General features: G+C 41.6%; 1 protein-coding gene across 1 annotated transcript in view; it reads right to left on the bottom strand.

The window, feature by feature from the left end:
• LOC115109413 (talin-2) overlaps nucleotides 1–24279 on the bottom strand; it is a 146502-nt gene extending 122223 nt beyond the window's left edge. The window contains exon 1 of the mRNA XM_065009751.1: nucleotides 24208–24279. The gene's annotated coding sequence lies outside the window, so the exon portion shown is untranslated. The remainder of the gene's footprint in view (nucleotides 1–24207) is intronic.
• Between the last annotated feature and the right edge of the window lie 588 nt (nucleotides 24280–24867).

The following is a 24867-nucleotide window of genomic DNA, read 5'->3' as shown; positions in this document are numbered from 1 at the left end:
TAGACGAGGTAAGATCACGAATATCCTACCAACGGGACATTCAAAAACTGTAATATCCTATAACTTCACAGAATCGTGGCTGAATGACGACATGGATATTCAGCTAGCGGGATACACACTGCACCGGCAGGATAGAGCAGCCCGGGGGGGAGGGGGGTCTGTGCAGCAGGCCGCACTACTTGCCAAGAGAGTTCTCAGCTATACTTTTCGTGGCTGTTTATTTACCACCACAGACAGATGCTGGCACTAAGACCGCACTCAGTCAGCTGCATAACGAAATAAGCAAACAGAAACCACTCACCCAGAGGCTGCGCTCCTAGTGGCCGGAGACTTTAATGCAGGGAAACTTAAATCAGTTCCACCAAATCTCTATCAACATGTTAAATGTGCAAACAGAGGGAAAAAATTCTCGATCACCTGTACTCCAAACAGAGACGCGTACAAAGCTCTCCCTCACCCTCCATTTGGTAAATCCGACCACAACTCTATCCTCCTGATTGATGCTTACAAGCAAAAATTAAAGCAGGAAACACCAGTGACTCGGTCTATAAAAATAATGGTCAGATGAAGCAGATGCTAAACTACAGGACTGCTTTGCTATCACAGACTGGAACATGTTCCGGGATTCTTCCAATGACATTGAGGAATACACCAGTCACCAGTACGTACATACCCCAACCAGAAGCCAGAAGGACTCTAACCTAGAAGCTTACCAGAAATCCTGCTATGCCCTGCGACGAACCATCAAACAGGCAAAGCGTCGATAAGGGGCTAAGATGAAATCAAACTACACCGGCTCCGACGCTTGTCGCATGTGGCAGGGCTTGCAAACTCTTACAGACTACAAAGAGAAGCACAGCCGCGAGCTGCCCAGTGACACGAGCCTACCAGACGAGCTAAATCACTATTATGCTCGCTTCGAGGCAAGCAACACTGAGGCATGCATGAGAGCATCAGCTGTTTCGGACGACTGTGTGATCACGCTCTCTGTAGCCGACGTGAGTAAGACCTTTAAACAGGTCAACATTGTCTACAAGGCTGAGGGGCCAGACGGATTACCAGAATATGTGCTGCGGGCATGTGCTGACCAACTGGCAGGTGTCTTCACTGACATTTTCAACATGTCCCTGATTGAGTCTAATACCAACATGCTTCAAGCAGACCACCATAGTCCCTGTGCCCAAGAACACAAAGGCAACCTACCTAAATGACGACAGACCCGTAACACTCACGTCCGTAGCCATGAAGTGCTTTGAATGGCTCACAGCAACAACATTGTCCCAGAAACCCTAGACCCACTCCAATTTGCATACCGCTCAAACAGATACACAGATGATGTAATCTCTAGTGCACTCCACACTGCCCTTTCCCACCTGGACAAAATGAACACCTACAGCTCAGCGTTCAACACCATAGTACCCTCAAAGCTCATGACCAAGCTAAGGATCCTAGGACTGAACACCTCCCTCTGCAACTGGATCCTGGACCTCCTGACAGGCCGCCCCCAGGTGGTGAGGGTAGGTAGAAACACATCTGCCACGCTGATCCTCAACACTATGCGTGCTCAGTCCCCTCCTGTACTCCCTGTTCACCCACGACTGCATGGCCAGGCACGACTCTAACACCATCATTAAGTTTGCTGACGACACAACAGTGGTAGGCCTGATCACCGACAACGACGAGACAGTCTATAGGGAGGAGGTCAGAGACCTGGCCAGGTGGTGCCAGATTAACAACCTATTCCTCAACGTAACCAAGACTAAGGAGATGATTGTGGACTACAGGAAAAGGAGCACAGAGCACGTCCCCAGTCTCAGGGGCTGTAGTGGAGCAGGTTGAGAGCTTCAAATTCCTTGGTGTCCACATCAACAACAAACTAGAATGGTCCAAACACACCAAGACAGTCGTGAAGAGGGCATGACAAAGCCTATTCCCCCTCAGGAAACAACAAATATTTGGCATGGTTCCTGAGATCCTCAAAACGTTCTACAGCTGCAATATCGAGAGCATCACTGCCTGGTACGGCAATTGCTCGTCTCCGACCGCAAGGCACTTCAGAGGGTAGTGCATACGGCCCAGTACATCACTGGGGCAAAGCTGTCTGCCATCCAGTACCTCGACACCAGGCTGTGTCAGAGGAAGGCCCTAAAAACGATCAAAGACCCCAGCCACCCCAGTCATAGACTGTTCTCTCTACTACCGCATAGCAAGGGGTACCAGAGTGCCAAGTCTAGGACAAAAAGGCTTCTCAACAGTTTTTACCCCCAAGCCATAAGACTCCTGAACAGGTAAACAAATGGTTACCCGGACTATTTGCATTGTGTGCCACCCCCCCCCCCCAAACCCTCTTTTACGCTGCTGTTACTCTCTGTTTATCTTATATGCATAGTCACTTTAACTATACATTCATGTACATACTACCTAAATTGGCCCGACCAACCAGTGATCCCGCACATTGGCTAGCCAGGCTATCTGCATTGTGTCCCACCACCCACCAACCTCTTTTTACGCTTCTGCTACTCTCTGTTTATCTTATATGCATAGTCACTTTAACGATACCTACATGTACAGACTACCTCAATAAGCCTGACTAACAGGTGTCTGTATATAGCCTTGCTACTGTTTTTTCAAATGTCTTTTTACTGTTGTTTTCTTTCTTTACTTACACACACACACACACACACTACACCTTTTTCTTCGCACCATTGGTTAGAGCCTGCAAGTAAGCATTTCACTGTAAGGTTTACACTTGTTGTATTCGGCACACGTGACAAATAAACTTTGATTTGATTTTTATGCATGTTTTACGCAGAGAAATTCAATGGAATATATTGTACATAAAGGTAACTGCCAAAATAAAGGAAAACACTTGAGTAAATGCAGGATACAGAGTATATTAAAAGCAGGTGATTCCAAACAGGTGTGGTTTAGGCTTGGACGGTATATTGTATATACTGTATACTGGGGTATTTGGAAATAGCCATGGGAGGGTATTAAAATACCTTCAATACTGTTGAAACTATTTATTTGTAGTTTTTTAAATACATTTGAATATTTGTAGCTATTTTCTAGTAAATACCTGCAGTCAACTTGTGCAATACATTAGGAGATAAAGAACATTGCATTGTTAATTTCACCTGTAACATTATTATAAGCTTATGGTAGTCTCCAGTCATGTGTCACGTTGTGTTTGTTTACAAGCACACAAAGACGAGAGACCAGAACTTTGTAAATAACTCACTGTTGTGCAGCATGCGCCAGGCAATCTAGTTACAATATGGAATTCACAACTAAATGTTTGCCAGCTAGATATATTATACCTATTAAGTTTAACTGTATAAATGCCCCTTTTCAAACAGCACATATAGTATCACAAGTCAGGAATGTATGGCATTTCTCAACAGGGTTATTCATATAGATGACAATCTCAAAAAGAGCAGTTGATACCATTTACAGTATGGGATTAAGATTTGAACAGTACCTTGAGGGGGAACTCAATGTGAAGATGTCCTTAGAACTGAGGAACCCAGAGAGAAGGAATGACGGTATAATAGAGGACGGTGTGTTAGCAAAGACATACAGTATCAAGTCTCTTTTCATGAAAAATACATTGGTTCTTGGATACTGAGAGGTGATAGGTAAACCATAGGGCTTTTGATACTTACTGTCAGGGTATGTAGTATTCTACTTAGTAATCTGTCACTCTCCATATGAGTTGTTGAAATGTCATTATAGAATGAGATCTAACAATATCAGAGCAGGAAAGATAGTAAGAGGAGCTGATAAGTTATCTTATTGAAGTTATATCTATACAACTTTTAAGTGTGACATTTACATATACAGTATGTACACCATCCATTCTGCAGATATACTGATTTATCAAAAGTACAAAGTTAAGTTACCCAATGCTGTCCTTATGAACAGTAACACACAGAATGTGATAACGTTAATGTGATAACGTGACATGTAAAGCAACATGTGAAAACATGAAACTACACGTGAAAACATGTGAAGTGTTGCAAAACCCATTTTCACATGAATTCATCTGACATTTCATGTGAAATCATGTGGTTGTATGTAAGGGACACCAGTGCCAGTACAGAGGCCACTGGTCCAGTGGAGGAGTGCTCTGCCAAGCCTGCCCTTCTCCCCTAGCTACATCAGAGAGACTAGGCAGGCAGAGAGAGAGGCAGTGGATTGTTTTAGCGTTGGCCTATGATAACTGGCCCGGCCTCAGTGAGGTCCAGCTCAGAGCTGTGAGGGGAAAGATCCCTGACAGGGATTAGCCTAGACTGTCAGATGGCCTCCATTGTCCAAACGAGCAGAGCCTGCCACACCATACTTCAAACTGTATCTGAGGATAGGTTACGCTCCAGAGGTCTGGACGAGCCAGAGGAAGAGTAGCTAATATCTCTTAAACTTCCACATCTACTTGTGAGGCAGAGAACAGAGACCCATCTCCTCCAGACATGCAGTTGATTATTGAATCTCTCCATTTAGATATGACATTCCCATGTAATCTTCTACCTAGTACCCTGAGAGTAACACAGACGGGCAGAAAATTAAATCAATGCCATTTCTCTGGGCCGGTGGTACTTTATTTGCATGGCTTCTACAGATGTAGTAACAGTTAATGTGATTTATGACAGACATACGGCCCTATAAAATCTGTTATATTGTTTGCCTTATTCCGTTTAGTTTTTTTCCCAAAATTCCATTTAGTTTTTCCAGATTTCAGTTTTTACTCTCAAAATCACACTTTTAGAAAAACAACACAATTGGATATTCCATGTCCACAACAACGCTTCAACCACATCAGGAGACCACTTTTGAGGTTTAGGAAAAATAGAAGAAATTCGATTTTTGGGTGTAGTTGCCCTTTTATGCAAGTGGGCACCAGCAAGAGACCATTGTTTGGTTAGCAATGTTTCTGTAGTGCTCATGTGATTTCAGAGTTTGCAAAATGAATGGCCACTAGATTGATGCAAATAATCATATTCTGCCAGGTACTGTAGGCATAGGCTACTGTGTAGTTAACACTGAAGGATTGTGGGAAAGCCTTTCCATCGGTACCAGAAGAAGGCTGTCATTAGCATCATTACTAACTGCTACATGAAGTGTAGACGCGCACACACACACGTGCCATTTCAGAAAGATTAAGGAAAATACAAATCACTGAAGCATTTAGTTCATGTATTTTGATTTTTCTGGGGAAATATTGATTAATTTAATTTTAAATTTTGGATTCCATGATTCCGCATTCTCCCCCACGTGGATTTAATAGGGTCATATAAACATCTCCCAAAACAAACCACAGCAGACAAACAGGGTGAATGCTGCTTAATGTTAGGATGTTAGCAATAATAACATCAGACCCATGCGTACCCACAACTTTACCAGAGTCAGTCAAAGGTCAAGGAGAAAGAAGCTCACTCCCGCCTGGCAGGTTGTTGTTCCCATTATAGCAATTACAATACATCAGGAGAACTCCAAATTGTTTTGTATGTGTCCCTTTACAAGTGAGTACAGACTACAGGTCGACCGATTATGATTTTTCAACGCCGATACCGATTATTGGAGGACCAAAAAAGCCGATAACGATTCAAATCGGACAATTTTTATTTATTTATTCGTAATAATGACAATTACAACAATACTGGATGAACACTTATTTTAACTTTATATAATACATCAATAAAATCAATTTAGCCTCAAATAAATAATGAAATGTTCAATTTGGTTTAAATAATGCAAAAACAAAGTGTAAAAGTGCAATAAGTGCCATGTAAAAAAAAGCTAACGTTTGAGTTCCTTGCTCCGAACATAAGAACATATGAAAGCTGGTGGTTCCTTTAAACATGAGACTTCAATATTCCAAGTAAAGAGGTTTTAGGTTGTAGTTAATATAGTATTTATAGGACTATTTCTCTCTGTACCATTTGTATTTAATATACCTTTGACTATTAGATGTTCTTATAGGCACTTTAGTATTGCCAGTGTAACAGTATAGCTCCCGTCCCTCTCCTCGCCCCTACCTGGGCTCGAACCAGGAACACATCGACAACAGCCACACTCGAAGCAGCGTTACCCATGCAGAGCAAGGGGAACAACTACTCCAAGTCTCAGAGCGAGTGACATTTGAAACGCTATTAGCGCGCACCCCACTAACTAGCTAGCCATTTCACATTGGTTACACCAGCCATTAGGCTGATAGGCTTGAAGTCATAAACAGCACTGTGCTTGCAAAGAGCTGCTGGCAAAATGCACGAAAGTGCTGTTTGAAAGAATGCTTACGAGCCTGCTGCGGCCTACCATCACTCAGTCAGACTGCTCTATCAAATATCAAATCATAGACTTAATGATAACATAATAACACACAGAAATACGAGCCTTTGGTCATTAATATGGTCGAATCCGGAAACTATAATTTTGAAAACAAAACATTTATTATTTCAGTGAAATACGGAACCGTTCGGTATTTTATCTAACGGGTGGCATTCATAAGTCTAAATATTCTTGTTACTTTGTACAACCTTCAATGTTATGTCATAATTAAGTAAAATTCTGGCAAATTAGTTCACAATGAGCCAGGCTGCCCAAACTGTTGCATATACCCTGACTCTGCGTGCAATGAACGCAAGAGAAGTTACACAATTTCACCTGGTTAATATTGCCTGCTAACCTGGATTTCTTTTAGCTAAATATGCAGGTTTAAAAATATATACTTCCATGTATTGATTTTAAGAAAGGCATTGGTGTTTATGGTTTGGTACAGTCGTGCAACGATTGTGCTTTTTTCGCAAATGCGCTTTTGTTAAAACATCCCCCAGCGTTGCATCGATTATATGCAACGCAGGACATGCTAGATAAACTAGTAATTTCATCAACCATGTGTAGTTAACTAGTGATTATGATTGATTGTTTGATTGTTTTTTATAAGATAAGTTTAATGCTAGCTAGCAACTTACCTTGGCTTCCACTTCATTCGCGTAACAGGCAGGCTCCTGGTGGAGTGCAATGAGAGGCAGGTGGTTGGACTAGTTTAACCGTAAGGTTGCAAGATTGAATCCCAGAGCTGACAAGGTGAAAATCTGTCGTTCTGCCCCTGAACAAGGCAGTTAACCCGTTCCTAGGCCGTCATTGAAAATAAGAATGTGTTCTTAACTGACTTGCCTAGTTAAATAAATGTGTAATATATATATATATATATAATTTTAGTAATACATTTTTTTTTTTTTAAATCGGCATCCAAAAATACAGATTTCCGATTGTTATGAAAGTTTGAATTCGGCCATTCCGATTAATTGGTTGACCTCTAGTACAGACTGTAGAGTTCTCGTAACAGCTCTCTAAGCCACGTAGCGTACAGGGCACATTATATAAATGTCTCAAACAAATACAAATTCAACATGGTCAAATATTCAAACTGAGCAGTGCACTCAATTAATACTTCTGTACAAAACACACCAAAACCACCACTCAAATGCTCAGACAGACATGTGAAACGTGCCATTAAGAATTGTATCATAAGAGGCATCACGGGGCTCTTTCTATCATGTTCTGAATGTCAAATCATCTTTCATTAGCGAACTAGAAGTTGGGTACATCTGTGGAGCATCTGTTGCCAGCCCGGCCCAGATGTCCTTAGAGGTCAGTAGGTTAGTGTCCTTCTGGAGAGACGCCATCTAATCCCAACCTCAGCCTGCCCTTCTGCTTACACACTGGATAACCACGCCCCTACTCCCACCTCCCCTTTCCTGAAAAGAAGAGATTCCAAATGATTAGTTGTGCCTCCCCATGGGGCAGAGAGGAATAGAGAAGGAATATGGAGGGGGTGTAATTCAATTAGCCCCTTAGCTCCAGTGCTGAGCTGTGAATGGGGTGTAGTGGACGTGTGGATCTAGTGTACACAGAGGACAACTGGCACCAATGTCGCAGGTGATAGTGCTGAGCATTAAAGCCACTCTGACATACTATGGATCCCTCGGGCACTAAACACAAGCTCTGAAAAACTGTTCTGCCACCCGGGCAACCTAAACCTGAACCTGATACACTGACAATGTGCAGAGATTGCATGCTATGGCCATCAAAGCACAGAGAAAACTGCCATGGTCCTTTTGTTGTCACATGAAAAGAAGAGGCAGCCACCTTATCCGGTAAGCCTACAGCACAGCAGCAAGCTTCCTCCATGTGTCAGTAGTAGAGAGTGAGAGTTGGCTCTCTCTCTCTCTCTCTCTCTCTCTCTCTCTCACAGCACAGCGGTCCCTTTCAAAACCCTCTCTGCACTGCTCCCTCTTTGTCCCTCATCCCTACAGGGAATTCATACAGCTCTGCAGTGCCTCTCTGCATGACACTCCTATAATTTATTACAGTCTTTTCCCAGGCCCAGAGAAATCAAATCAAACTGTAAATATAGTGCATGTTTCCCCAGTATGAGCTACTCACATAGGCCAGTAGATCACTAATAAATGCCAGAGATCCTGGCAGTCATTAAATAACCGCGTCAATAATTACATTCTTATGGATTATGAAAAAGAAAGAAACGTGAGCATAGATAATGAATGAGAAAGCTGCTTTACATGAGGAACTATAAGTGGAATAAAGCCTTCCATCAGCCAGTCTTGTACAGTATATCAAAAGGAGAGCCCTACCAGCCGTGTTCATAGTGATGCTGTGACCTATGACCCTAGACTGGCACACACACCTGGTGGTGTTACATGACACCCTCTGGCCCTGACCGATCCAGGCTGGATAGGAGCCATCTCCTGGGGATGGCAGAGGATAGCCTGTCTACCCCGGGTGGCCCACCACCCATCACTGGGTAAAGTGCCATTTCACGTCTGTGGAAACTGAAGACCTGCATGGAACAGACTGCAGCTGCCATGCACTATACACAGAGCAGATGGTAAAGGTGGCAAAAAGTTCACACAGTATCATTTGAAACCTATAGACAGCATTTCCATTTCGGTACTAGACAAACTGCTTCTGCATATACTTTTTAATATTAATAGATTTTTTAAAATGTTCTGACTATGCCTTGCACTGTTAGTCGGCTACTGTACATTAGACCTCCTCTGGAGAAAACCATACAGGCAGTCTCAGTAGTTTGTGCCTTGCAGGTGGTGCATGAGTAGGCAGTGGTAAGGTTTCTTGGTATAGTAACAGAATGAACTGCTGTGTGAAGAGGCCCTCCAAAGTGACAGCTACTGTAGACACCATGCCATTGTCACTGTGTGTCCACTGATGCTGTTTTTAGCACACTGCTCTGCACACAAGCATTTACTCTGACACGGTAGATATCTACAGTAAGGCCATTATTGGTTGCTGAATGGACCTTTTTATGCCCTTCAATCTTAATTCCCCTTTCCTCCTTATTAGATAGTCTTTAAATATCGCATTTCAGTTTGTGTATATTACAAAGATTATGAGAGCGCGAGCGAGAGGTAACAAAGACAAGAGAACGAAAGGGGGGGGGCATATTTAAGTAACTAATGATAAATTCACAGCCATGATTGAATGCAAGCAGAGATTTAAAAAACAGACTAATGAAAATGTCTTCCACCAAAATCCATACAAGATGAAATAGCATGATCCATCCTTGTACATTACATATCCCTGTACCCAAGTCTGAACCAAAAACCCTACAATCTGTATTGTATGATTGCACAGTGGGTCAGTATCTTTGGTTTTCAAATTGTACCTTTCACACCCATTACAGAACTAAATGAATGGTTAGAACTAAAACAAACATTTTTTTAATCCTCTCTCGTTATTTAATACATCTGGCACAAATGTGAATAGATCCTGACATTCTAAATACGCTACTTCTAACAAACAGACAACAGAGCTGTAGTGTCTCTGGTGAATGTTCTGTTCATATAGGATATGTGGAGAGAGCTGAAACCCATACTGCGGCTGATTCGTTGCATAAATATTGCATAGTGAAAGAGCAGACCATCCCACACAGAGGATGAACAGGAGACAGAGTGTAAGCATGGACGTGATTGCAGTGGAAATGGAGGATGAAGCTATTTAATTGGGGCATGTTCGTGTGGCTGTGAGGAGAGGTTAGATACATTAGAGAGGTCATTTCCCAGAAACAGGTCTGCTTTTACACAGAGGAAAAGCACATCTCACAGAGATTATTACATTGTGCTGAACAGTGCATGAATGCACCAACTGTCTGGTGTATGATGAAAATGTTCCATGTGAAAATGTTTTGTTGATGACCAATATAATAATAATAATCAATGCTGGTATTTATGGCTTAAAATACAATAAATCTATAAATAACTAGTATAATTAAACAATAAGGCCTGTGGAGGTGTGCTATATGGCCAATTTTCCTTAGCTAAGGGCTGTTCTTAGATAGAGCTCTTAGCCATGGTTTATTGGCCATATATCACGTGATATTATGGCCAATATGCCACAAACCCCCGAGGAGCCTTATTGTTATTATAAACTAGCTACCAGCGTAATTAGAACAGTAAAAATACATGTTTTGTCATACCCGTGGTATACCACGGCTTTCAGCCAATCAGCATTTAGGACTCAAACCACCTGGTTTGTAATCTACCATAGAAGAAAATAACCTCATATATAATGTAGAGAAATATGATAGGCGACCATTGTTGAACAGTACCTCTAAAAATTGTATCTTTCTCCTAGAGGTCAGAATCATACCCGTGGTAAACCACGGCTTTCAGCCAATCAGCATTTAGGACTCAAACCACCTGGTTTGTAATCTACCATAGAAGAAAATAGAAGGAAAATAACCTCATATATAATGTAGAGAAATATGATAGGCGACCATTGTGGAACAGTAGCTCTAAAAATGGTATCTTTCTCCTAGAGGTCAGAAGACTAGAAGAGTCCCATGGATATAGGCCTATACTGGCAGTACAGTACTGTTCTTAACCTCTTTACAGCTGCTGGGATTGCACCAGCCAGGTTCCTAGAGATTAACACTCAGTCCAGTTTCTCAGTTACACAACAAACTATGAGAGTACTGTGATGTTGCTTAGAACCCTGTTGAGACAAGAGTCAGAACAGCACAGAGCACATTGTACACAATACAAACAATCTGCCAATCAGCTCCTCGGTGTACTGTGACTGTCAGACCAAAGCTGTAGACAACGAGGCGATGCATGCTCCTTTGTAAGAGAGGGAAGACCACACAGTGAGTCCAGTTATGATGGTCACCAGAGCTGCAGTGATAGAAACAAACACGTTGAACACACCCATGTCAGAAGAAATAAACTATGGCTTAATTAAACACTGTTAACAGGAAATGTTTCAAATTGATGGTACATGATAATATTTTTCATTGTTGAAATGCATTGCTTATCAATCATTAGAAGGCCTTGTCAGTCTCTTGAATTAATCACTGTTATAGATCAAAACTACTGATGCGACTCATCTTCCCCATCGGGTACACTGAGAATCCCTATGACATTACTGCTGGTTATGCTGATGAGCTGAACGCACAGGACTAAAACAAGGCACTCACTCAACACAGCTTCTAGCAGCCAAATGCATTTCCGTTCCAAATGTGAAATAATTTGCTGTCTGCCAAAATGGCCCACTCTCTCCCTGTGAGTCAAGGTGCTGACGCCGTAGCTGTGAGACAGAAGTGGCTGACTAGCTGGGCTAGCCTGAAAGGGCGCTGGGCTCTGGAGAGGAGAGAGTGAGGGGAGAGAGAGAGGGGGCTGGAGCCTGGTATCGCTGGGTCAGCAGCAAGCTGCAAAGGATCTCACTAGAGGACAGCACTATTTCAGAGGTGATCTTTAGACAGGATGGTCGTCTCCAGCAGACAGACAGCCATGTAAACATCCTGACAGCTGCCCTGCACCAGGAGCCTGACGAGAAGGAACCTATTGACCTTGATCTGATCGGGAAGCATTGGCTTGTCCTTAGCTAATCAACTGTGTAGTTCAACAACAATATCATTGTTTTGGTTAATTTGTTGTTGTATTTACATCCAAGCTCCCTGCTCCCCCAGCCCTTGGCGTCATCTGTTGTCCAGGGAGTCTGGCTTTAAAGCCACTGGCCCACTGCCATCATGTCGTAGGCTACATACAATGGGATGATTTTCAAACTATACAGTACCATCACCTCTACCAGTCTGATAAACAATGTAATCTTGAATATAGAGAGAACAACATTCATAAAAATTAATCGAATCCAAATGTCCTCTATGTCCAACAGCTCTCCTGCTCTGCCATATTTAGCAGTGATGTTTCATTAATGCGGATCGATGAGCAGCTTGATCAGCAGTTCTCAGCGTTCCACCGTCATTGACCTTTGGCTCCTATGGGCTGCTGTGGTAGACCCTGCCAACACAGAGCACTCCTAGCGTGGTGATGGGGGGGGGGCAATGCCCTCAGGAACCCACAGAGACAGCTCCTAATTCTCCTAATGTAGGCAGGTTTCCATTGACCCAGGTTTATTCGCCAAAAGCAATGTTGTAATGGAAACGGCAGATATAGGATACATTTTCTTAAGATAAACACTATTTGTATCTGTTCGAATGTGTTGTCTAACTTTCTTTGCGACAATAATGATTGAAACAGTGTTTTTCAAATAAATGATGAGTTGCCCTTTTTTAATTATTACCTACTGTTTGCTAAATCTTGCATTTTACCAGAGAGAAGTAGGTTGGCTATACCGAGAAAAGTACCAGAGAAAAGAATAACTGAATTGCTTCAACTTGCTTTTCTAGTTGGCTGGATGCAAGTTTCACCATCCAATTATTTCAGATCTACAGGAGTGCAAGATTCACCAGGGCACGGGCCGTGGCGATACATTGGCACATGACAATAATTAGAATATGGCAAATATTCTAGCATTCTATCCATGCTGACTTTTGCAGGCTACCTGCAACATGAAAGAGATAAGTGGGAGGGCATGCAGGCTGTCTGCAATTTATTAACGCAAAATGTTCCTAAATGGGTAATGGAAACACTTCAACTACTTGTATTCGACATTCTAGGTTTTTGCTGAAAAGTTTAAACAATGTAGGTGTGACGTCATTACGTCCAGCTGTTTGTATCGACACATAACAGTTAAATGGAAACGCACCATAGCAGGAAATTGTCACATTTATTTTCTATGCAAACGTTCTAAATGTCGACAACAACAAAAAAAAATCACTGGACATGATGGAAATATAGCTATGGTCACATTGGCCCGGTCTCTCTCTCACACAGACACACAGACACACACACTGCTTCAACAGCACATATGGGCCCCATGTGTAACAGACTACCGTGGCATTTGTTCACCAACAGTAAAAATGATGGAAGTGTAAACATGAGTGAAATATAATCCTAGTTTTAGAGGGGCTAACAGAGTGACAGTAGACCACTACACTTGAACAAAAAACACAGGCATGTCACAACAAGATAACCATTATTCACTGGGAACAAACAGTCATTATGGGGTAATGACAGCCAGGTGTTTTTCTATGGGCGTCAGGTAGCCTAGCGGTTACAGCATTGGGCCAGTAACCGAAATGTCGCTGGTTCGAAAACCCCAGCCGGTGAGAGAAAAAAATTCTGTGGATGTGCCCTTGAGGGAGGCACTTAATCTTAATTTGCTGTAGGGGCATCGTATAACACATTTCACAGCACCCATCCTGTGTATGTGACAACACAACATTTATTGTTCTTTTTGTTTTTTTATTCTCATTAAGGCTGTCAATTTGAGTCTTCCGGACTTGCGATAAACATCTTTAAAAGAACTGCAGTAGGATGATAATCAGAGTGCAAACTACAATCCTACTGTACACTTTGTAATGCTCAGCCACCTCAAGTCAAATAACAAATACGCAGTAGAGTAGTGGTACATGGAGAAGTGGGTACATTCACATTATTTCTTTATTTTATTTGTTTTTAACCGCCCACTCGGCAAAGTAAAATTCTATGAGAAATGGTGACATTTAGAATGACCTAAAATAATGGCAATGTGAAATTCATTCACCATGATATCCAGCAATAATAGACCTAGCACTTATGGCTGGTATGTTAGGGTAAGGGATCAGATAAGCACAGGGGTAAGAAAAGGAACAGATTTCAGTGGTAGTGCGTTGCATGAGAACGTATACCTTCCGCTGTTTCCCAACCCTGGTCCTCGAGTACCACCAACAGTACACATTTTTATTGTAACCCTGGACAATGGTTGGGAAACACTGCACTACACCACTGTGCATATGTGGTCAAATCAGATGATTATAAAAATGCACATGAAACTAGGTAGTATACCGTAAATACCATATACTGCGGAATTTGGAAATAGCCACGGGATGGTTTGTCAACATTTTGCTACTTTTTAAGTAGATACTTGCAGTCAACTTGTGCAATATGTTAGGAGATAAAGCAGACCACGTTAATCATTTCACCTGTCACATTATGAATCTTACCGTAGCTCCCCAGAACAGTTGAGCCAGTCACATTTGTGTTTGTAAATGGCACAACGAGAGAAAGCAGGAGCAGGTGAGTCCAGCTATGTATTGACAGAGGTCTTGTTTTATATTGAAAGTCAGTGTTTTTTTTGTTTCAATAGAGTGATCAGGGACGTACAACTATAGTTATTCTTCACAGAAAATAAATGAGTGCAACACATTCAGCAGAAAATAGCTTCATTGTCATCAGGCGACAACAGAAGTGCAACATTATTTGGCTAGCAGCTAAATGAGCTTACAATTAAAAATCAAGGTATTTTTTGCAAAAAATTATGCATGGCCATTATATTTCTAATGTTCATTATAGAAAGAATGTAATCAGCTACATTTACTAATGTTTTTCCCAAAGTTAATCTGGCATTTTACCAGAGAGAAGTAGGCTGGCTACACCGAGAACAGTACCAGAGAAAAGAAGCTACACATCAGTCAGAGCGCGGTCTTTTGATAGAAGGCTCCTTCCGGAATTCTAATCCAAGTGCAACTGAAGCACAAAATGTGTTTGATGCTGAGTAGAAATTACAATATGAAGCATTTTAGATTTGCATTAACAAAATGCAACAAGATATTTCTTACGCATTTAATAGTTTTTTCCTGCGTGAAAACAAAGAATTCTGCGTTAGGGCGACCCCTAAGTTTAACATGCTAGTTATCTAAGTAAGTGGCTGAATTAATAAGGTCACAGGGCATTATATTAGGTTAGTTTTCTGCCATGGTTGAGAAGTCAAAGGCCTTTGGATGAGTTATATGTACAGCTGCCACTGCAGCTTGATTTCCTTGCATTTTTTATCCTCTCAGTTCTGGGCCCGTCAGCTCCTCCCCTATCTTCTCTGAGCAGAGCAGGCATGCCTGTTGCCCTAGCAACTCCCAGACTCCACACAAACACAGTGTTTACACAGTACTGTCCTTTCTTCAAACAAGCGTGCCTCAAAAATGTGTTCATTAAGCACAATGTCTCCCGATCACATTTGCTTGTAAATGTCCAAATTAACAAAACATGACATTCGGTAGCTCCTACCTATATATGTATAACTTTATATGCTGGACTGCCGGTCTTTGCAATTAGTTTATTTTCATTTGCCCTTATTTAGTTAGCAGCCTCTATCGAAATTTGCTATTACTTGTGCTAATTTTGTTAGCATTCTGGTAATAGACACCAAATGGTCTTTAAAAAAATAAATTGTGCCCCCTTGTGTACTAAACCGGTAATACTGTAAATCCAAGTGTGAGAGAAGGAAGGTATGCAGATATGAAAATCTGGATACCACCCAACTCTACTACACCAAACAAACCTAAATGACAGAGTGAAAAGAAAGAAGCCTGTATAGAATAAAAACATATTCCAAAACAAGCATCCTATTTGCAAATAAGGCATGAAAGTAAAACTGAAAAAAATGTGGAAAAGAAATTAACTTTATGCCCTTACCACAAAGCAATATGTTTGGGGTAAATCCAACAACAAATCATTGAGTAACACCACTATTCATATTTTCAAGCACGGTGGTGGCTGCATTGTTATGGGTATGCTTGTTATCGGCAAAAACTAGGGAATTTAATTAAGATAAAAAAATTATGGAATAGAGCTAAGCACATGCAAAATCCTAGAAGAAAACCTGGTTCAGTCTGCTTTCCAACAGACGCTGGGAGACAAATTCACTGTAGGCTATTTGGCATCACATGCACTTACAGTACCACTACCAGACCAAGACCATATTATGGCAATAACAACTCAAATAAGCAAAGAGAAACAACAGTCCATCATTACTTTAAGAAATGGAGGTCAGTCAACGCAGAATATTTGAAGACATTTTAAAAGTTCTTGAAGTGCAGTCGCAAAAAGCATCAAGCGCTATGATGAAACTGACTCATGAGGACCGCCACAGGAAAGGAAGACCCAGAGTTACCTCAGCTGCAGCCTCAACATCAACTGTTTTCAGAGGAGACTGTGTGAATTAGGCCTTTGTGGTCGAATTGCTGCAAAGAAACCACTACAAAAGGACACCAATAAGAAGAAGAGACTTGCTTGGGCCAAGAAACACGAGAAATGGACATTAGACCAGTGGAAATCTGTCCTTTGGTTTGATGAGGCCAAATTTGAGATTTTTGGTTCCAATCGCGGTGTCTTTGTGAGAAGCAGAGTAGGTGACCGGACAATCTCTGCATGTGTGGTTCCCACCGTGAAGAATGGAGGAGGAGGTGTGATGGTGTGGGGGTGCTTTGTTGGTGATTTATTTAGATTTCAAGGCACACTTAACCAGCATGGCTATCACAGAATTCTGCAACGATACACCATCCCATCTGGTTTGCGCTTAGTCACACTATCATTTGTTTTTCAACAGGACAACTACCCAAAACAATCCTCCAGGCTGTGTAAGTGCTATTGGATCACAAAGAAGAGTGCTGCTCCAGTGAAAAGCTATGATGTAGGAGTTCCATCAGTGTCTCATATGAGACAAGCCACATGCGCCATACTCAAACTAGTGGCATGTGGACAGAACATATTAAACCAACAACAACAAAAAATGTATTTTCTTCTCACTGTCTAAGTCTAATAATGTCTTGCTCCTTTAACCTGAACACACACCCAACAACCAATCACCAAACAACCACACAGACAATCTTAACTTAATAAATAAGATAAACCACCAATTCTCCACACCCAAGCTTTTCATTGCCACAGAATCAAAGGGATAGTTCATAGTACCCATGGTTAGTCATTGTAAAACCCATCCACCATGCTAGAAATACTTATGGTTGGCCCAAAGCATAGGAAGAATAAAGAATAACATACTTGAGTTCCTTGAAAAAACAGGGGAGGATGAGGCAAGACCTATGGAAGCTGCTGTGCGTGACCATATAGACATCAGTGAAAAGGAGAGATCTACTTCAGAGAACACAAATACAGGGTCAAGAGCCACAGCAGTACAGTATAGCACAGGGTGTGCTGCAGTTTCCAACTCCCACACAATCATCATCATGCATTATTATGGTTCATCAATCACACTCTCTGATGACTCCAAAACCCTCACTTCCCCAACAGTCCCAACCCCTTACTTCCCAACCCTGCGACTAAACATTTCCTGGGGAATTCCGTCCAGGAATGTTATGTTGGTGAAGGAGCAACTGCAACAGCTGGGAGGAAAACCACATTCTAGTGGATGGCAGAAACGCATAGGTCAAATCTCACACACAGTAAATAGCAGCTTGTCCTCTTCACTGGCACTAGACCAAGAACAACTCCCTGTTTTTAATTAACCATTGTCATTATGACCTGTGTTGCATTATTGGACTGCTTTTTTGCAGATCAAATGATTGAGAGACTATACATCGACGTCTTAGAACAGTCTTATCCCACATTTCACCTCAAACTAACATTTGTTAAGAGTTGGTCCCATGTTTCATGAGCAGAAATAAAAGATCACAGAAATGTTCCATACCTACAAAAAGCTTATTTATCTCAAATGTTGTATACAAATGTGTATACATCCCTGTTAGTGAGCAGTTCTCCTTTGCCAAGATAATCCATCCACCTAACAGGTGGCATATCAAGATGCGTATTAAACAGCATGATCATTACACACTTGCACCTTGTGCTGGGGACAATAAAATGGTACTCTAATATGTGCAGTTTTGTCACACAACACAATGCCACAGATGCCTGAAGTTGAGGAAACGTACAATTGTCATGCTAACTGCAGGAATGTCCACCAGAGCTGTTGCCAGAGAACATAATGTTAATTTCTCTACCCTAAGCCGCCTCCAGCATCGTTTTAGGGAATTTGGCAGTACGTCCAACTAGCCTCACAACCACAGACCACAGACCACGCCAGCCCAGCACCTCCACATCCGGCTCCTTTACCTGCGGGATCGTCTGAGACCAGACATCCAGACAGCTGATGAAACTGTGGGTTTGCACAAGCAAAGAATATCTGTACAAAATTTCTGAAACTGTCTCGGGGAAGCTCCTCACCAGGGTCTTGACCTGACGGCAGTTTGGCATCGTAACCGACTACATTGGGCAAATGCTAAACTTCGATGGCAACTGGCACGCTGGAGAAGTGTACTCTTCACGGATGAATCCCGGTTTCAACTGTACTGGGCAGATGGCAGACAGCATATATGGTGTCGTGTGGGCAAGCGAAGTGCCCCATGGTAGCGGTGGGGTTATGGTATGGGCAGGCATTAGCTACGGACAACCAACACAATTGCATTTTATCCATGACAATTTGAAGGCACAGAGATACCGTTACGGGATCCTGAGGCCCATTTCCGTGCCATTTGTCCGCCACCATCACCTCATGTTTCAGAATGATAATGCACAGCCCCATGTCGCAAGGAGCTGTACACAATTCCTGAAATCTGAAAATGTCCCAGTTCTGGACTGCATACTCACCAGACATGTCACACATTGACCATGTTTGCGATGCTCGTATAAGGCAGTGTCATCCAGTTCCCACCAATATCCAGCAATTTCACACAACCATTTTTTTTTATTTTACCTTTATTTAACTAGGCAAGTCAGTTAAGAACAAATTCTTATTTTCAATGACGGCCTAGGAACAGTGGGTTTAACTGCCTGTTCAGGGGCAGAACGACAGATTTGTACCTTGTCAGCTCGGGGATTTGAACTTGCAACCTTCCGGTTACTAGTCCAACACTCTAACCACTAGGCTACCCTGCCGAAGAGGAGTGGGACCACATTCAGCCTGATCAGCTCTACACGAAGGAGATGTGTCGCGCTGCATGAGGCAAATGGTGGTCACACCAGATACTGACTGGTTTTCTGATCCACACCCTTACCTTTTTATTTTAAGGTATAAGTGACCAACACATGCATATCTGCATTCCCAGTCATGTGAAATCCATAGAATAGGGCCTAATTTATTTATTTCAATATGTGAACTGTAAGTCAGTAAACCCTTTGAAATTGTTGCATGTTGCGTTTAGATTTTTGTTCAGCGTAATTGGACTTATTCAAGCCTTTGATCATGAGTGATGAAGAGAGTAGCACAGTTCATTAGACTGTCAGTAGCACCTGTTTATCTAAAACACATGCCACAAAATGCCTTAATTTGCCAAAAATGAAAAAATATATTTATCTAGCATGGGCCACTGGTAATTGGAGTGTGCCGTCTCCCAGTCCCATATGGGATCTCAAATACTAGTAATTCCCCAGAACACAATAAAATTTAATAATTTACACAAGGAGGGCACTTTTGACTGAATTAGAGTGTGTTATAACAGAGACCTTAACAGCTTCCCATAATCCAGAGTAATTTTCATAATGGCCTCTTAAATGGATGGCTTGTGATTAGGCAAAGGCAATGTCCAAATGATTAAAAAGATAGCTGAAGTATATGTACTCCAGCTAGATGAGGATAAGTCAATAAGAGGTAAACTGATAGTAATTACTATATGACCTGATACCAGGTTTCAGTGCGTATTGACAGCACTGAATACATGTTGAATATAATCTGATGTGTGCACACATGACAGAGACAGGATTACTTCACTTGTCTATTGTCTAAACCAGGTGGTCTACTACTGTAGGTAGGCCTATATATTGTTTTGTGATGTCTATTGGCTAGATCAACAACTGATAGAATATAGGGTAGAATGAGACCCATGGACATGACTACTCTGTTGGGATCTAGAAATATGCTGTGTGCCTCAGACAGTTTTAAGAGTGGTACAGTGCTGCTGATATTGTAACCTCTGGATCAATATCTGCACAATTCCCCTTTGTGTTTCCATGAGGTGATGTTTGATTAATTGAATATGATTTTATCAGTCGTCGTTGGCAAGTGCGTGCTCCATCTGAGCTTGTGACACTTGTGGTAATGTTAGCTAAATATAACTGTGTACAAGACAGACTGACGGAGCACAGATTCTCTGTACTGTAGAATCATTGGGAGGTCCCACTATCTCTGAACATGGACTGGCCAAGAGTTTGCGCTGGAATGGTTCAGTGTGGATGCATAACTAGGAACGGGCATGAGAAATCGAGTATTCAAATGGATGTCAAAGCTCGATCTTTAACTAGCGATCAATTCATTTTCAAATACTGTATAACTATTTAGTGGAATGTGTTTTGTGGCTGCCCGAACAGGCAAGTGAAATGTTGTTTTGAAGACAATGTTCATTTGCATTTGACTCTAGTGTTCCATTTGTACATGTGCATTTGCAGGGCACAAAAACAACAAAAAAAAACAAAAAAAACAAGCCAAGCATCACGTTCTTCTCCCTAATTTCCTTTACCCTCCGTGTCTCTCTCTCTACACGCGTGCTGAGTGCGCACACAAGCTCCCGCTAGGCCTACAGTAATAAATCCCTATAAAAACGTATCCAACTGATGGGATACACAAGCAACATTCCTTGACAATTGAAGACAGTTTTATCACAAATTCAACATGGACTGGTTGATTGAAGTAGGAAAATATGTGTTCCAACAATGAGCTGTAGTTTTGGAATAATTCTGGCCCTTCTATTTTCCGCTTAAGCTACTTTGCTAACTGTTACTGTCATTTAGAATTTGTTAGCATAGGCTATAACCCACTAAACATAGACAGCTTCCACACTGAAAAGAGATACGCTCCGTGTCTTCATCAGAATCATTAAGCATATGCCTACTCACCACAATTAATTACCATGCAGTGTTCAATGTGGAATTGTTCATCCATTTAGAAAATTACAAACAGGAAAAATAAACTAAATAAAACTTCTGTATGTTGAAAAGAAGACAGATTTAGGCTTGAACCCTGAAAAAAGTTGTCTTTCAACTCGCCAAATTGAGCCCCGTTTCAAATGATCACTCAGAATAACTGTTCCAGGCATGAGATTTGTACTGGCAACTCTTTTACAATTGGAAAAAAATATGGTTCTATTTCATTTTGTTATATTACATCATGTTGTTTTTTATACTATAAAATAGGCATCTTCACTGTGATAAGGGCTCAGGAAATAAGAGTGTCGGTCTTGTCTGCTAAATTAACAAAACAAGGCAATGCCATTGCACAGCCATAGGCTTCTACAAGCAAGCGTCACTGCTGAGGTTACTGCCTTATTGAAGATTGTGTTCTACGTTATAATATAAGCAGTTGATGTTTAAGGTTTCAATAAATTAATCTTACAGTACAACAGCAGTGTGCAGAACGGCTTCTCGGAAATCACAACTTGTCTGTCCTTGTCACGGATGGGCTATTGCAGCAGACAACCACACTAGGCTCCAGTCCTATCAGCTATAAACAAGAAGAAGCGGCTCCAGTCGGCACGTGATAACCAACACTGGACAACTGAGGAGTGGAAAAAAACATTGCCTGGTCCGTTTAATCCCGGTTTGTGTTGAGTTATGCCGATGGCAGAGTCAGGATTTGGTGTACGCAGCATGAGTCCATGACCCCATTCTGCCTGGTGTCAACGGTACAGGCTGTTGCCGGTGGTGTAATGGTGTGGGGAATGTTTTCCTGGCACACTTTAGGTCCCTTGATACCAATTGAGCGATGTTTCCATGCCCCGAAGAATTCAGGCTGTTCGTGAGGCAAAAGGGAATCCGACCCGGTACTAGATGGGTGTACTAAATAAACTGTCCGCTGAGTGTAGACAAATGCATACAGATTTTTTCCCAGTGCGGGCCTTCGAAAAAAATGTATAATTTGTTTTATTCAAGTACTCAAACAGTCAAAATATGTCAAATGCCCATCCCTATGAATAACACCTGAACACTCTAGACATACCCTTATCCTTCAATATCACATTCTTCAAAGAGTATATGACATTCAGATATCATTACTCTATGCAAAGTCCTGGAGTGTATTTTAAGTCTGATTATGGCACACATCAGTTTAGTGGCTAGGGTGAAATTAACACACACTCATCAATTGACCCATCCAGCACAATCACTTTGCAAAAAGAGGTTTAGAATTCTTCAATCCTTTCCAGCAGCCTACAGTCTCAAGCGCATCTTTCTTGGCACATCATGTCAACGTGATCTTCAGAGAGCCCTTCCTCTAGCCACCAATAGTGACTGACATACATTATAGAGGACTTGTGTTCCAGCTCCTCCAGTGGCAATGCAGAGATAGACAGCTGACTCATGGGAGTAGGAAGGCACACTGCCAACTGACATGGGGAGTGGGCAGGCAAAGAATCTGCATGGAATGTCTATGTGATTGATAAGGCCAAAGATGTACTTTAGACATTTTAGTCTCGGCCTAATTAAACCCCCAGCCCCTAAGGCACTTACGTAGTTCTGAAAGGGCTGGATAGCTTTAAGCAATATGTTAAAAACTTGACATTACACATAAGCATTCCTTTCAGATCTACAGGAGTGCCTGGGGGGTAAGGGTCAATTTGGAATTCAGCATGTCAGACTGGTGGGAAACCTGTCACATGAATGGTCCACATATAGCAAACAATGAAGCTTACTGTGGAGCAGAATGCCCTGAGGCATATCAACTATGTACCATTTTGACAAAAGCTGAGCACAAGATATCACACTTATAGGCTACGAAGATATTTCCTTTATTTTGTGTCTATGTTGTGCCTCTATTATCAATTTCACATCTTGATATATGGAGCATGCTAATATGGGCATTCATACTAGTCCAAATGGTTTGATGGACAGAAATGTAAAAATGATCCCTGATTGGTAAATGTGGACCTATTATTTATGACTGTCCTGGAATGCACCTTTGGACACTATGGTTTAAAATCTCTTAATCTGTAGCCTTCTGATACCAAATATGGGCGCAACTCGGGTTTGGAAATGCATGAACAAGAAGGCAGGAGTAGCAGTAATCGCAACCGGTCTTCTGCTTCTGACATGGACTCAGCATCATAGGCTATTGATGTAAACTGCTAAGCTTATGCTATGAGTGGGAGGCTCGTTGTTTAAAGTCATTCTGCAATCAAACTACATGTAGGCTACAGGAAAACAATCAACCTTGATAAAACATTTAAATCATGTTCTTATTTTAACCACTGATGCGCCTATGGACACGATTTATTGGGTTACAGCCGAATATCATAATCTGATTTTGTTTTGTCTTGTCTTGATGTAAACTAGCAGTAGAGCAGCCCAGTCGTGTATTGGGTTACAGTAATTATATTACTGGTTAATTTTGATAACATGGCATTGATAGGTTTCAGACATCGGCTACCATTATGATATGGCGGCAAATTCACACTAGCGATGACAGTACTGACTATGGAACCTTCAAAGTAGCCTACAGAAAACGTTAGCAACACCAATATGGGAATGCCTCTTAAATTCGCACATCCTTCCGATAACAGCACTGGAGACTGGACTGAATGTTTTTCCATTAGCACGAGGTTCAGGAAAACAGTCCACATTTACTTAAGTTTGCCACTTATGTCTAATGAAGTTGTATGATTGTCCCATATTAAATAACGTACATGTTTGCAGTGTCAGGTGCAATTATATCAACAATAATCAATGATGCAATTATGGGCAAACGACACATGAAATTGCAACGTACCCTAGTCAAAAATAAAACTGGTTAAATATTGAATTTATGCGACACCCATAGACAAGATAAATTAAAAGTCAGTTCTGAGTCTGAATCAGAACGACTGAACATAGGTTTTCATTATGTGTAATGCATTAGAACGCTCGAATCAAATACCGTAATGACATAGGCTACCATACAGCCCAGTTGGCCAGTACACATACCAACCTAAAACGTCAGTGTTAAAACACGTTAGAACGATAAAAGAACGTTAAATCCTACCTGAAATCTGTCACTCGTTAGTGCGTTCGAGCTGAATTGGATGTACACACACACACTGTGCAGCAGCAGTCCTGCCTCCACCGTATCAAGCCCCTCCTACTTCTGTGCGCAGAAAAGAGGAAGCGCGTCACACACTCGCACTCCATACGTTTGGATCCAGCCTCTCTTTACCATAAAGTAGGTTGACAATTGTAGCAGTATGTATGTATGTATACCAAAGCACTTGGCGCATCTTCATCTTATACAGTAATGCAATGCGTGTGTGTGTGCGTTTGAGGGATGGAGGGAGGGAGAATGAGCAGGTGAGAGCGTGAGAAAGAGAGGGGGCGATTATGTGCACGTATGATGCATGTATTTCCCCTCAAATGGATGGAATTTGAAACATAATGAAAACACTCCCTGGTAATGGGCTAGAAAATGTAGCGTTGGTTGGAGTCATTTAGCATTCTATTAGTAATGTGTGTCATTAGTTTAGGCATACATGTCACACAAAACGTAAATTGATTTATTTAGAGAAACCATTGCTCATATCATATTATTTAAATGTCTGCTGTAATGAATCTGGCATGGAAATGGCAAAGCAACTTATGATTGCACTCCATTTTGTAAACTTAAGCCCACTCCACAATAGACCTACAATATGTTTAGACAGTTGCCCAA

The sequence above is a fragment of the Oncorhynchus nerka genome, linkage group LG25 (genome assembly GCF_034236695.1).
Source record: "Oncorhynchus nerka isolate Pitt River linkage group LG25, Oner_Uvic_2.0, whole genome shotgun sequence".
Taxonomy (NCBI): domain Eukaryota; kingdom Metazoa; phylum Chordata; class Actinopteri; order Salmoniformes; family Salmonidae; genus Oncorhynchus; species Oncorhynchus nerka.
This window is presented reverse-complemented; position numbering and strand designations above follow the sequence as displayed.